Source organism: Canis lupus, chromosome X, assembly GCF_048164855.1.
Source record: "Canis lupus baileyi chromosome X, mCanLup2.hap1, whole genome shotgun sequence".
In the NCBI taxonomy this organism is placed as follows: Eukaryota; Metazoa; Chordata; class Mammalia; order Carnivora; family Canidae; genus Canis; species Canis lupus.
In genome coordinates, this window is record NC_132876.1 from 96,427,901 (window position 1) to 96,442,105 (window position 14,205).

At 35.4% G+C, this 14,205-nt stretch overlaps 1 long non-coding RNA gene and 1 other non-coding gene across 2 annotated transcripts in view; one reads left to right on the plus strand and one right to left on the minus strand.

Moving 5' to 3' along the window:
• Positions 1 to 14,205, plus strand: part of LOC140627166 (uncharacterized) — a 126,409-nt gene that overhangs the window by 101,817 nt on the left and 10,387 nt on the right. The gene's annotated exons all lie outside the window — the stretch shown is intronic.
• Positions 9,208 to 9,314, minus strand: LOC140628892 (U6 spliceosomal RNA). Its single transcript, XR_012026821.1, has one exon. It is a non-coding gene; the product is annotated as a U6 spliceosomal RNA (small nuclear RNA).

Here is a 14,205-nt window from a genome sequence, read left to right on the forward strand (position 1 = left end):
ATTTGGATATCATGTAGTTGAATGCGCCCAAGCCATACTGTATTGTATGGTATTGACAACTGATTCAAGTCACTATACTATGCAAATTTTTGGTTAGGTTTGGTAGCTCATTTTAGTTAGTGCATCCATGTTGTTTTCTATGACAAATTTCCGAATAAAGTATTTGTAATTCTTTTTTTTTCTTGTAGCACAGACTATTTACAACATAAACTAAAATCTGTTTTCTATGGCTTTGAAACAAATTTTCATCCTAAAACTTGGCTTCAAGGCAACATTGATTTCTTGTACCCCTGCAGGGTTTAGCTCTTCTAAGGTGGAATCATTTGGGTTGCTCTGCTCCTTTTAAGTGGGTTTCTTCACCAATTTGAAGGTCAATTGGCTATCATTCTAATTAGGGTGGCCTTGATGATTTGGATGATATAGTTCTCTGATCTTCTAGCAAGTAGGCCTGGACATGTTTCAAGTCAATGTGTAAAGATACAAGAGAGAGCAAGCCCCATGTGCAAGTTTGTTTTAAGCCTCTGCTTATACCATGTTTGTTACCATACAGTTTGTCAAAATAAGTCTCATAGTTGAGTGGAAGGTCAATTGACAGTGCATGTTATCCTGCTCATGATTGCAGGGAAATGCAAAGTTACATATCAAGTGGTGTGGGTATAGGGAAGAAGTAATGAATCTTGGATACTCCTAGATTATCTACTGCAACCAGGTGATGTAGAAATGGAATAAAGAATTAGATCCATGATATGCCTTCAGAGAGCTGATTGTTGATCAGGGAAGTAATATAAATATTACAGGAAAGAATATAATGTATCATTAAAGTAACAAAGCAAAATTGGAGAAAGAAATTATGCTTAATTGGAAACAAAGACTTCAGAAGAAAATGACACATTTGAGTTTATTTGTAGTTACACAATCCTAAATTGGATGAATAATGTAAAAATATTTCCATCTTTGGAATACTAATCCCTTTAAATGCAAGATAATTTGGCTTGATGTATTTTACTTCTGTATCTTTAAAAAGTAAATTAACCTAAATGCTAGTAGAGCTTCTGTAGTTGATAAAATATTCTTAGAAAAAAATAACCTTTAGATGTACCATTTCATAGTTTGTTATTACCTATTTGTAACATTAGTAAGAAATTAAGAGTTGGGTCAATAATCGGTATGAATTTTGTCCCAGATCTTTCTTGTGAAAACAGCATGTGTACATTTCAGACCTGTATCTATTTGCCCTTCTGTGAGCCAGAAACCTCTATTTTACAGTTTCATAGGCCTATAAAGCTTTCCTGCACATTTCGTGGGCATTTATTGGGCCTCCCTTTTGTACTCAACATCCTAGTGGAAATCAAATATCAAAGAAGTGGGGAATATGTTGACATTCTTTTAAGTCCAAGTGCTTTCAGTTGAAGGAGTGAAGATGAAAACACCCATTAAAATGTCTGCAAAACTAAATAATATTTCACTTTGAGCTCTGTGAACATTTCCTTCCTTGTGTGTAGTTTTCTGTCCTATTTCTAGATATCTGAAGACTGAGATGTGACCTTAATGTATACAAATTCCTCATTCCCTCCACCACCCCCCACATATATAATTTAAGTTAGGTGAGACTATTTCTAGACAGAGACTTTTGTCTTGAATCTGAAGGTGGAATTTCATGTGTGTGTTCTGCAAAGAATACATACTAAGAGAGACCTGAAGGAGGAATAAGTGATGTAACATAGTCTAGTAGGTACAAACCTTTCTTAAATGAAATTATCTATGGGTGGAATCCCCAGAGGAAGTAGTATTACTATGTGTTTCATACAGTAGCACTGTGGAGGTATCATAAATGAAATGTTTCTCAAAAAATCACCAAAAAGCAGAATATGAAGCATGGGTGTGTATCTTTATTGTTCATGAAACTTTATATTTTTAATGCTCCTTGATATATAGAAAATAGCAAAAACACTTCTGGAATGATGAAATTATATGTTGTATACTTTTAAAGATACAGAAAATAACATAAAAAGTGACCTTTTGCCCAATTTTAAAATTCCCATTCACAAAAAAAAAAATTCCCATTCACTTTGAGAAAAAGAGCCATAATAGGCATACATATATGGTTAAATATTTTTCCTGCTATATCTTTCTTCCCACTTGAGAAATGTTAAATTGCATCATTTTACAATGGAATATGATTCTTTGATATATACAGGTGTCATCTTTAATACAAATTTTGCTCTAAATATCCTATGTGTTCAGAAGAGCTGTAAGAATTTGCAGATGTTCCTGATTACAGCCTTTAAAAATAAGACTAGCCACAATAGCAAAAAACAGAGTCCAGATGTCCGTTGACAGATAAATGAAGATGTGGTATATATTTATAATGGAATATTACTAATCCATCAAAAAAGAATGGAATCTTGCCATTTGTATCAACATGGATGGATCAAGAGAGTAGTATGCTAAGCAAAATAAGTTAGAGAAAGACTAATACCACACAATTTCACTCATATGTAGAGTTTAAGAAAATAGATCAACATAAGGGAAGGCAAGGAAAAACTAAGAGGAGAACAGAGGAAGACAAACCATAAGAGACTCTTAACTATAGGAAACAAAATGAAGGTCGCTGGAGGGGGATGGGTGGGGGGACTGGGTAACTGGGTGATGGGCATTAAGGAGGGCATGTGATGGAATGAGCACTGGGTATCATATGCAACTAATGAATCACTAAATTTTACCTTTGAAACTAAATAAAAGAAAATTTTATGCATTAAATTTTTAATAAAAAAGACTAGATGCATCTTTATAATTTCTTTCTATCTTGTCTCTCACACACGACTTAAGGAAAACTGAAGGTGGACGTGAACTGAGTGAAATGTGATAAGTATCTTCTGTCTTTTATTTTCATTGCAGGAGATCATTGTTCATTACCTCAGAAATATTTTAACTTCACTCTCCATTTCTTAGATTTCTGACTAGAAATAACAGAATTTCAGGAAAATCTGAAGGCATGAAAAAGGCCTCCCTACTTTCGTGGGAGGAAAAAAATGCCAGCACATGTGTGAGAGATGTTGAGGAAAAAATTTTAAAAATTCATACTTCGTTTTTGTATTTTTTTCAACCTAAACCTACTTGATTATTTTTCAAAGCACAAAAGGAAGTGCTTATAATTTGGTTTTCTGAATTTCTATGGCACGCATTTTATATATAAAATCATTACAAATGTAGTTGTTATAGGAATATTGTTACAGAGTTGGAGTGTGCTGATTTTTCAACAATCTCCAATTTTATTTTTTGCCAATTTAAGAAAAGACTAGAATGGGAAGGAAGAACCCATCAATATTATTGCAAAACAAAGAAAGTTACTATGTTTCCTGGACTTGTGGCCCTTAACGATGCAGAACACCCCTTTTCAGAAAAAAAAAAAAGTGCATTATAGAGTGGCAGGCTCCACTGATTTTGTACAAATTTTATACATGGAAATATATCTAATTTCTTTTTTTGGTTAATATTATAAGCAGTTTCTTCTCCTATTTTTTATTTTTATCATCTTTCACAGACTGTTGAAAACTAAGCATTGGGACAAACTTGACCTGTTCATGATGTCCTTCCCTTGCTCGTGAAATCAGTATGCCTTCGAATAAAAAAAAAAAATGTATTTTTTATTATAGTAGTCATTGTTTAATAGAGAAAAATTTTTTTTTAAAAAGGAAATATTTATCTGGGGGAAGACTGTATTGATCAGGACTGTTAGTTTCCACAACAGAAAATCATGCTAGCTAGTTAAAATGGAAGAGGGATTATTGAAAACATACTGGGTATTTCCTAAGTTGTTCCTGGGTGGGATTGTAGAACGTGAGAGGAACAGGACAGAGAGGCTTTGAGGATGTGTAGTATGGGGCAGTATGCAAATTATGATTCTGTTTCTTTCTTTTTTTAAGATTTTATTTATTTATTCATGAGAGACAGAGAGGCAGAGGGAGAAGCAGGCTCCATGCAGGGAGCCTGATGCAGGACTCCATCCCAGGACCCTAGGATCACGACCTAAGCCAAAGGCAGGTGCTCAACCACTGAGCCACCCAGGTGCCCCTCTACAGAACTGGTTCTAAACCTTGCTGTGATCACAGTTTATTTCTTCACCTCTAGTATCCTGCCAAGATCTGTTTCCATGCTTTCTATGCTGCTCCATTGGTCTACTTGTCTATCCTTGTGCATGTAATACACGGTCTTGTTTACCACAGTTTTATATGCCATGTTATATATATAAGCTCTACCTTTTTGTATCACTTTAAAGATGTCTTTGCTTTCCTTAGCCATTTACAGCTTGCTATAAATTTTAGAATGGGCTAGCTGAATTGCAAAGCAAAACATAATAAAACAAAACACCTGTTGTGATTTTTATTTTGATTGTTTTACAGTCAGTTTTCAGGGAATTTTCACCTTTTTAATACTGAACATTCCAATTCATGAACAGGAGAGGTTTGTCCTTTTTAAAGTCTTTTATCTCTCTATAAAGTTTTATTATTTCCTCTGTGATGGTTGTATACATCGTTCAATTCTCTTCTAGGTACTTGATTCTGATGCTATTGTAAATGGCTCTTTAAAACTTCACTTTCTAGATATTCATTACTAGTATGTGTTTAATTTCTATTGAGCTTTAATTCACATACCATTAAATTTACCCCTTTCAAGTGTACAATGAGTAATTTTTAGTATATTCACAAAGTTGGGCAACTGTCAACATTATGTAATTCCAGAACGCTTTGACCACTTCAAAAAGAAAGACTTCCCATGCCCACCCACAACTCTTGAAAACCACTAACCTACTTTCTGCTTCCATAAATTTCTCTATTCTAGATACCTTATAATTGAAATTATATGTATACTTTTGTGTTTGGCTTCTTTCAATCAGTATATTTTAAAGATTCATCCATATTGTAGCACGTGCCAGTACTTCTTTACTTTTCATGATGGAATATCCTATTGTAGGGATATACGATTTTGTCTAACCATTTACCAACTGATGGACATATTTACAGTTTCCAGTTTCCAGCTATTATGACCAACACTGCCATAAACATTCATATACAATTATTTTTTGCTTTCAATTTTTTTCAGTATCTAGGAGTGAAATTGCTGAGCCATATTGTAACTATACAATGACCTTTTTGAGGAATGACCAAACAACCTTCTACAAGAGTTGCACCATTTTACATCCCTACCAGCAAGTTAAGAGGGTTCCAATTTCTCCACATCCATGCCAAATTTACTAATTTGTGATTTGTTATTCTACCCACTGTAGGGAGTGTGAAGTGGTCTCTCTTATTTTGATTTGCATTTCCCTAATAGTTAATAATGTTGAGGAATTTTTCATGTGCTTATTGGCTCTTTTTATATCTTCTTTAGAAAAATATTTATTCAAAGTATATCCTCATTTTTTGATTAGGTTAATTTCCTTCATATTATTAAGTTCTGAGACTTGTTTATTAATTCTAGATTCTAGACTCTGATCAAATATACAATTTACTAATATTATCTCCCATTCTGTGGTTTGTATGTTCACTTTTCTCAATATATCAAAAATGTTTTCTATTTTAGTGTAGTTATCTATTTTTTTCTTTAGCTCTTTGTGGTTTTGGGGTCACATTTAAGAAACTATAGCCTAATCTAGCATAAGCAAGATTTGGGTCTTTGTTTTCTGATAGAAATATTATAATTTCAGTTCTTACACTTTTTTTGGATCCATTTTTTATATTGGGGGGGAGGGTAAGACATAGAATCTTTATTTCCTTGGCAGATAATACAAAAGATAAAGAAAACCCTTAATATTATCTTATTAAAAGCAGACCAATAACCTAAAAAAACTGTCATTTTAACGAGGAGAAAAAATAACCTTATTTTGTGTCAGTGTATTATTGAGCTCATTTTTATTTATTTTTTTAATTAGCCTCAGAGGTAAAATTTAGTGATTCATCTGTTGCATAACACCCAGTTCTCATTACATCAAGTGCCCTCCTTATTGCCAATCATCCAGTTACCCCTTCTCCTACCCACTTCCCTTTCAGCAACCTTCAGTTTGTTTCCTAAAGTTCAGCATCTATTACAGTCTGCCTCCCTCTCAATTTTCATCTTATTTTATTTTTCCTTCTCTTCCTTAAATTCCACATCAGTGAATTCATACCGTATTTATTAATTCTTGTAAATGGTGAGAGACGGCATCTCAGTTTCATATCTAGTTGTGTTTCCACCAAATTTGGTGAAAAGATTAATACTCTTCCCTCACAAAACCTTGGAGCTCCAACAACAACAACAAAAAATCAATTATGAATTTATGAGTTTATTTCTCTACTCTCAATTCTATTCCATTATATGTCTGTCCTCATAATAGAAGTCTTGATTATGCAAATTTGTGGTTACTCTTAAATGGAAAGTGAATCCTCCAACTTTGCTATTCTTTTTCAACATTGTTTTTGCTTATCCTGCATCACTTGAATTTCCCTATGAAATTTAGGATCAGCTTGTCAATTTCTGCAACAGCAAAGACAGAGTTCTGACAGAAAATGTGTTGAATCAGTAGATGCACTTTGGGGAGATTACCATCTTAAAAACGTCAAGACTTCAGGGCAGCCCCGGTGGCCCAGAAGTTTAGCGCCGCCTTTGGCCCAGGGCGTGATCCTGGAGACCCAGGATCCAGTCCCACGTCGGGTTCCCTGCATGGAGCCTGTGTCTCTCTCTGTCTGTCTCTGTCTCTCTCTGTGTGTCTCTCTCGTGAATAAATAAATAAAATCTTTAAAAAAAAACGTTAAGTCTTCCAATTTATGATTATGGGGTATCTTTCCCATTACTCTGGAAAGGGGATTCTCCTCTAAAGCCTCCAGAAATAAATGCAGCCCAACTGCTACCTTCAGTTTATTTCAGGGAGGCCCATTTTGGACTTCTGTATTATGAAACTGTAAAGTATGAAAAAAGTTGTATTCTAAGAGCCACTAAAGTTAAAATTTGTTCCAACAGCTATAGAAAGGCAATACACTTTCTCTTTCCAGTTTGTTGAGTATTTTTTTTTAATCATAAAAAGTTGGATTTTGTCAGTTGCTTTTTTTGGCATTTGTTTTGACATGTGTTTTCTGAATCTTTACTAACAAAGTGATTTAGATCACTGGTTCTCATGTTTTGAACCAACTTTGCCTTCCTGAAATAAATTCCACTTGATAATTATCTATAATTCCTTTTTTTAATGTTAGTGCCTTCTCTTGTCTAGTGTCTTGTGAAGGATTTTTTCAAAATCTTTATACTGTCATTTTTGTTTATCCATTTAGATAGACCAACCACTACTCTTCCTTCCTTCTCACAGGTTATTGTCTAATTTCCCTTTCATTTCATCCTGGAGGACTTCCTATAATATATTTTGTAGGGCTGATCTATTAGCCATGAATTCTCTATTTATTTGTCAATATATTAATTTCTCCCACTTTTTGGAAGTATAGTTTTCTTGGATATAAAATTCTTGGTTGACTTCACTTTTCCATCACCATTTTTAGTTCTGTTCTCCCACTGCCTTCTGATCGTCATGGTTTTTGAAGAGTAAACAGCTGCTAATCAGATAGAGGACCATTTGTAGATGAGGTTTATGAGAGCTTCTCTCTAACTCTCTCAAGATGTGTCCCTGTGTGCATCTCTTTCAGTTTATCTTACTTGGAATTTTTTGAGATTCTTGAATGTATAGATTAGTATTTTCATCAAATGTGAAATTTTTCAGATATTATCTCTTTCAATATTGTTTTTTTGTCCTTTTATTTATCTCTTCTGGAATGTCCATTATGCATATCTCAGTACACTTGAGGGTGTCTCAGAGATTTGTGAAACTCATTTCAATTTTCTTCACTCTTTTGTCTTTTTGCTGTTCAGACCATATTATCTCAATTGCTCTATCTTCAAGTTGGCTAATGTTTTTTTTTTCCCACTCAAAAAGCATATTGATCATCTACAGTTAGTATTTTTAAGACTTTAAAAAACAATTTTAGGTTCACAGGAAAACTGAGTGGAATATACAGATATTTCTCATGTACCTCCTGCCCCTACATGTACAGGCTCTCCCATTATCAAGTCCTCCACCAGAGTGGTACATCTGTTACAAATAATGAACCTTCACAGATCATTAGCACGCAAAGTCCATGGTTTATCTTTATGTTCACTCTTGCTATTGGACATTCCATGTGTTTTGACAAATGTATGATGATATGTATCCGTCATTTTAATATCATACGAAGTATTTTCACTGCCCTAAAAATCCTCTGTGCTCTATGTATTCATCCCCTGACCCCACCCTACCCACTGGCAACCAATGAATTTTTTACTGTCTTCATAGTTTTGCCATTTGCAGAATGTCACATAAGTTGAAATTATACAGTATGTAGCCTTCCTTAAGTATAACAGGATGGCTCTAGGGGGCTGGAGTTGAGCATTTCCCTTCCTCCATATGCCAGTCTGGAACTGACTGTATTGGTTATTTATCTTCCTTCAAGTCAGATAGGCTCTGGTTAAATGGTTTCTCCTGAAGGCAGGCGTTATTTAAAAACAATATGTCTCTGGCAGATATCAAAAGGTTACTTTTCCATCCCTCTACCAAAAGCAGAAAGGCAATTTTCTGTGATGTTTACTGTGAGAAACTGGTAAAGCTCCTGAAGGTAAATCCCACAAAATTGGGTGTGGGGGGTGTCACACTGAGCCTCCAACAATTACAGGTCAACTCTGAGGAGCTATGACCCCCATTATCTGTCTATGTTTCTTCGATCTAAGAAATTATAGTTTTCTTTTTGCCCTTTCCTCCTTTACAGATCCTAGGAGAATTGTTCATTTTTCAATCTGTTGATTTTTTTCTTACTGGATGTTAGGACAGAACAGTGACTTCCAAGCTCCTTACATGTAGAACCCAATATTTAATATTTTTATCTTATTTTTCTACTCCAGAAATTCTAAATTTTATTCATTTTCATGTGATTTCTGTCACATTTTCAATATTCTGTTTTGGTGAAACACATACTTTAGTTCTTTAAACATTTTTTTCAGTTCTTTGAACATAGTTGAAATATCGGATTTAATTTTTTTTTTCCTTTAAGTCTGACACATGGGCTTTAGAGACAATTGTTGGCTTTTATTTCTTCTTCCTGGAGCATGGACCATACATTCTTTTTTTTTTTTTTTTTTCCTCCACAAGGTAGTTTTTGTTTTATGGAATGCTTCATAAATTTGCAGGTCATCATTGTGCAGGGGCCATACTAATCTTCTTTTTATCATTCCAATTTTAGTATATGAGCTGTTAAAGCAAGTACTAGTATTTTTCTTTTTAACTGGGCATTAGAGACTCCTGGGTGGCTCAGTGGTTGAGTATCTGCCTTTAGCTCAGGTCGTGATCCCGGGGTCCTGGGATTGCATCCTGCATCAGGCTCCTCACAGAGAGTCTGCTTCTCCTTCTGCCTATGTCTCTGCTTCTCTCTCTGTGTGTCTCTCATGAATATTTAAATCTTTTTAAAAAATAAACTGGGCATTATAACTAACATAATGTGGCAACTCTGGAAATTAGATTGTATTCTCTCTCCAAAGTCTGTTGTTATGCCTCATTGTTATTATTTTGCTTGTTTAGTTGCTTTTCTGAATTCAAGACAGCTCATAGTCTTTGTCACATGTGGCCACTGAGGTCTCTCCTCAGGGTCTAACAGGCCAGCTAGTGATTGGATGGAGATTTCCTTAAATTTCTGGAACCAATAAATCTTCCATTCTTTCCTGAGGGGCTGTGTGTGCATGCTGGTGATACCAAACTCAGCAAGGTACTGTATAACTCTTACCTTTGCTTCCTGTGTTGACAAAACCTTAAGTTCAGCCTGAGGTTAGAGACTAGAATGTTCTCAGGGCTCTCTTATGCTGTGTACAGTTTTGGGTATATACAAAGCTCTGTGCATGCACATGGCCTTTTGACTCTGAAAAAGATTGGAGCTTTTCAAATCATTGCATATACATCCTGCTTCCTGGATTTCACTTTCAAGCTTGCCGATGAGCCTATTTTTTTTTCAACTTTTATCTTCTACTATAGGCAATTGCAATGTTAAATACATTGCCTTTTATTGTTTTCAAGAATCATCCTCATAGAAGTCTGTTAACACATTGTGAACTCTGAATCAGCTCAAACAAGGACAGTATTAAGAGTAAGGTCTTCCTTGAATCAACTAGACAGAGAAAACAATGACAATTCCTGGGAATGGGGCTTTGAAGGAGTTCCAAACTTACTCCTACCCCCAGGTTGCTGGTTTTTAGAGTTACCTCAGAAAAAGGAGTGGAGGGTCATTGTTCTTACCAAGATTCAATCACTGTTTTTTTTTTTAGATTTATTTATTTTAGAGAGAAAGGGGGGAGAAGAGAGGGCATGAACATGAGAGGGCAGAGGGAAAGGGAGAGTGAATCTCAAGCAGACTCCGTATTGAGTGCGGAGCCCAACATGGAGCTGGATCATGTGGCCCTGAGATCACTACCTGAGTCGACACCCAAGAGTCCAGTCATTGTTTTTCAATAAACACTATCTGGATTGCTGTAGGCCTTTGCATAATTTCCAGAGTTTGAAATAAATTGGATGCTGAGAATGTTTTCCATGTTCTCACTGCTTTTATGGAGGAGAGAATTTATGGAAGTGCCTAATCTGCAATTTTCACTGAAGTCACTACCTAATTTTACTATATTGATTTTTTAAGCCCAGAAACATTGCTAAGGTTTTTAAACTCAAGTTGTTTCTTTGAGGATTATTTTGTTTTTATAGCAATATAATGCTATAATCTACAAATAAAGATGATTATGTTACTGTCTTTCCAATTCTATAATTTCATTTTTTCAGCCTTTTTGCACTGATTAGTACTTCTAGTATCATGATGAAGAGAGGTAGTAATAAGTCATCTTCCTTATATTCCCCATCTCAGTTTGGCCATAATAATTCAGATATAAATATTCTTTTCATCCCAGTTTACTAAAAAAATTTTACCCTGAATGAAATTTATTAAATTGTTACTGTTATCTTTTAGAGACAATCATATGATTTCCTTAAATTATTAATATTGTGCATTACCAAGTATTTAAAGCATATAAAACCCACAGATGTATGGTTTTAAGATGCCAGCTATGGCAAATGATAAAGTCAGCAGGCAGGGATAACAAGGCTTTACTATTTTCAAAGAATGAATACCTGGGTACACTCAATTCCTACAACCTGCTTGGGTACTACTGGAAACACTGATCCAATTTAATGAAGTTCTCTACTGTCAACCCTATTAGGTGAATGGAACTGAATAATTATTAAGTGATTTTTGTCAAGTTCTAACTTTGTCCTATCTTTTAAAACCCTTGGTGAATAAAAATAACATTAAAATATTCAAATAAACTCCAGGAACTTGTATCTTTCAAGGATAAAAAGCGTATACAGTGTTGACAGAATGCCTGGGTGTGAACTCCAGATCTTTCAGTTAATGGCTAGGACTCTGGGCATAGCTCCTCTGTACATCAGTTTCCTCCTCTATTAAAATACCAGAAGTATCCTCACAGAACCATTTTCTCTTGAAATATTTTATTTATGAGAGAAAAAGAGAGAAAGAGAGTGAGCATGCATGAGCAGGAGGAGGGGCAGAGGAAGAGGGACAAGCAAGCTCCCACCGAGTGTGGAACCTGAAGTGGGGCTCGATCCCACGACCATGAGATCACAGCCTGAGCTGACATCAGACACTTAAACTGAGCCACCCTGGTGCACTTTTACAGAACTCTAAAGATTATGTATATTAAGTGCATCAAGTACTTGGCAAAGACCCTGTTAATAGGAAATGCTAAAAAAAGTGTGAGTTATATTATGTATTTTCTTTCTACTTTACGAGTACTACCTAATACATAGATGAGATCTATTATTGATATTTTACTACCCATTTCTACAGGCAATGTAAACCTATAGTCTTATCTAATTAATAGTTAAGGTCGTGCTATTTAGATTACTAGTATATAATGTCCATCCTAAAAAATCAGATTTAAATAGGAATTGTTTTTTTAAAGATTATTTATTTATTTATTTATTTTAAATTTATTTATGATGGGGGGGGGGCAGAGACACAGGAGGAGGGAGAAGCAGGCTCCATGCGGGGAGCCCGACGTGGGACTCTATTCCGGGACTCCAGGATTGTGCCCTGGGCCAAAGGCAGGTGCTAAACCGCTGAGCCACCCAGGGATCCCCAGGAGTTGGTTTTTTAAATCTTATCTCTGCATCCACCCTTTACTACAAAATCTATCACTCATGTATTAATGAAAACTTTAGTTCATCATACAGACATATTACAGGATTTTCAATCTTGTTAAAATCTTGTATAAAATAGCTTTAAGAATAGCAATGTTTGGTGTTTTGCCTTTAAAATGGTAATTTTCTGTGTCTTATAAAGAATTCCCAGGTTATGAAGAAAGTTCTCCCCAAAAGAATCATCCCTTCATGATCATCAACAAATTTAACGCCAGTCATATAAAAAACAAATTATGGAGGGAAATGGTCTATTGCATTAATGATGCAGAAATCATACATGGTATTTTGAGTCACACCAAGATATAAAAGTACATAAACAATAATAAAGATGATGAGGGCCTTCTAGAAGTGAGAGAACATCTTGAGGGAAAAGCTCTCTCTGACTTTTGAGTCACTATTTTAACTAATGGCAGCTTATTAGAGAATATAGCTGACAAGGTTTCATTCAAGCTTCACAAGAAGTAATAGAATTGGTCAAAGTAAGGGACACCATGGTAGCACTTGAAACAGTGTTGGTAAATATACAACATTCATTCATTCATTCATTCATTTGTTCCTTCATTCAAGAAATACTGTTAAGCTACTGCTGTCCAGTTGGTATCAGATATCTAAAAGAAAAGGGCTGATGGCATATCTTTCCTCATGGAGTGTAGGTAGGCAGTAAACAAGCAAACACCAAGTAGACAAAATAATTTAATAGTAATTTTAGGGGCACCTGGGTGTCTCAGTGGTTGAGCATCTGCCTTCAGCTCAGGTTGTGATCCTGGGGTCCTGGGATCGAGTCCTGCATCAGGCTCCCTGTGGGGAAGCTGCTTCTCCCTCTATGTCTTTGCCTCTTTGTGTGTGTCTCATGAATAAATAAACTCTTTTTAAAAATTTTAAATAGTAATTTTAGTAAATGGTAAGAATAAAATGATCAAAGTTACATAATAAAGAAGAAAAGCTAGTCGGGCATCCTTTTAAGTAAGTTTTCCAGTAGGAAACGCTTACTGAGGATATGACAAAGAATTTGGGCTGAAACTTGAAAGATAAAAAGTCTGCTGTAGGAACAGCTAGTGCGTATTTGCTGGCACTGATGTCCAGTTGGTACATGCTCAGAGGTCCCGCCATTGGTGAATCATGACATTCTCTGGAAACACTAGATAAAAACTCACTATCTTTTGCAACTTCCTGTATCCAAATCCATACCACATTCCTGTTAGCATATAAGGTGAAAATCACTTGCACTCTGGGTCTCAGTCTCTTACAGCAGTATTTTTTTTCCACCACAATTCCTAATTCTATTTGCTCTTCATTTCCTTGCCAGAAAATTCTTCTCCAGGCTTCTTTTCTCTTATGATGTTTTTGATCAAAGCCTTGTCTTTGCACTTAGGGACTCCCACTGTTCATCTGTGTACTGATGAGAAGTTCATCCATTGAAAACAGATTCTTAGAATCATCTTAACTTTCACACAGTAAAGCTAATTTTCCTATCAGCCCATCTGGTTTCCCTATTCACAGTATCCTAGACTTGAACTTGACAAGGAACACAACCTCAAACGGGTTGCTCAGCCCAGTTGATAGTTGCATTTCTGAAGTATCATACATTCATCCTCTATCTGTGAGATATTTATAAAAGTTGAAAATCAAACTCTCATGCTGGGGACAAAACACTTGACTCTGCTGCCTATGCTGCCCCTCCATCCCTGATGGTAGTCCTGAAGTCTCCCCAAAAGACCTTAATTTTTGTGAACACAGTGGCGAACCACAGCTCCCTGTACAAATACCCTTTAGTCAAGAAAAGACCATAATACAATTTTACCCTTCATAAAGGGGACCATGCTTTTTAAAAAATCACTCTTCCATACAATTAGACTTCACAAACAGTATTTAGATGTTATGGCCTCCCATTGGCCATGATGTGATCT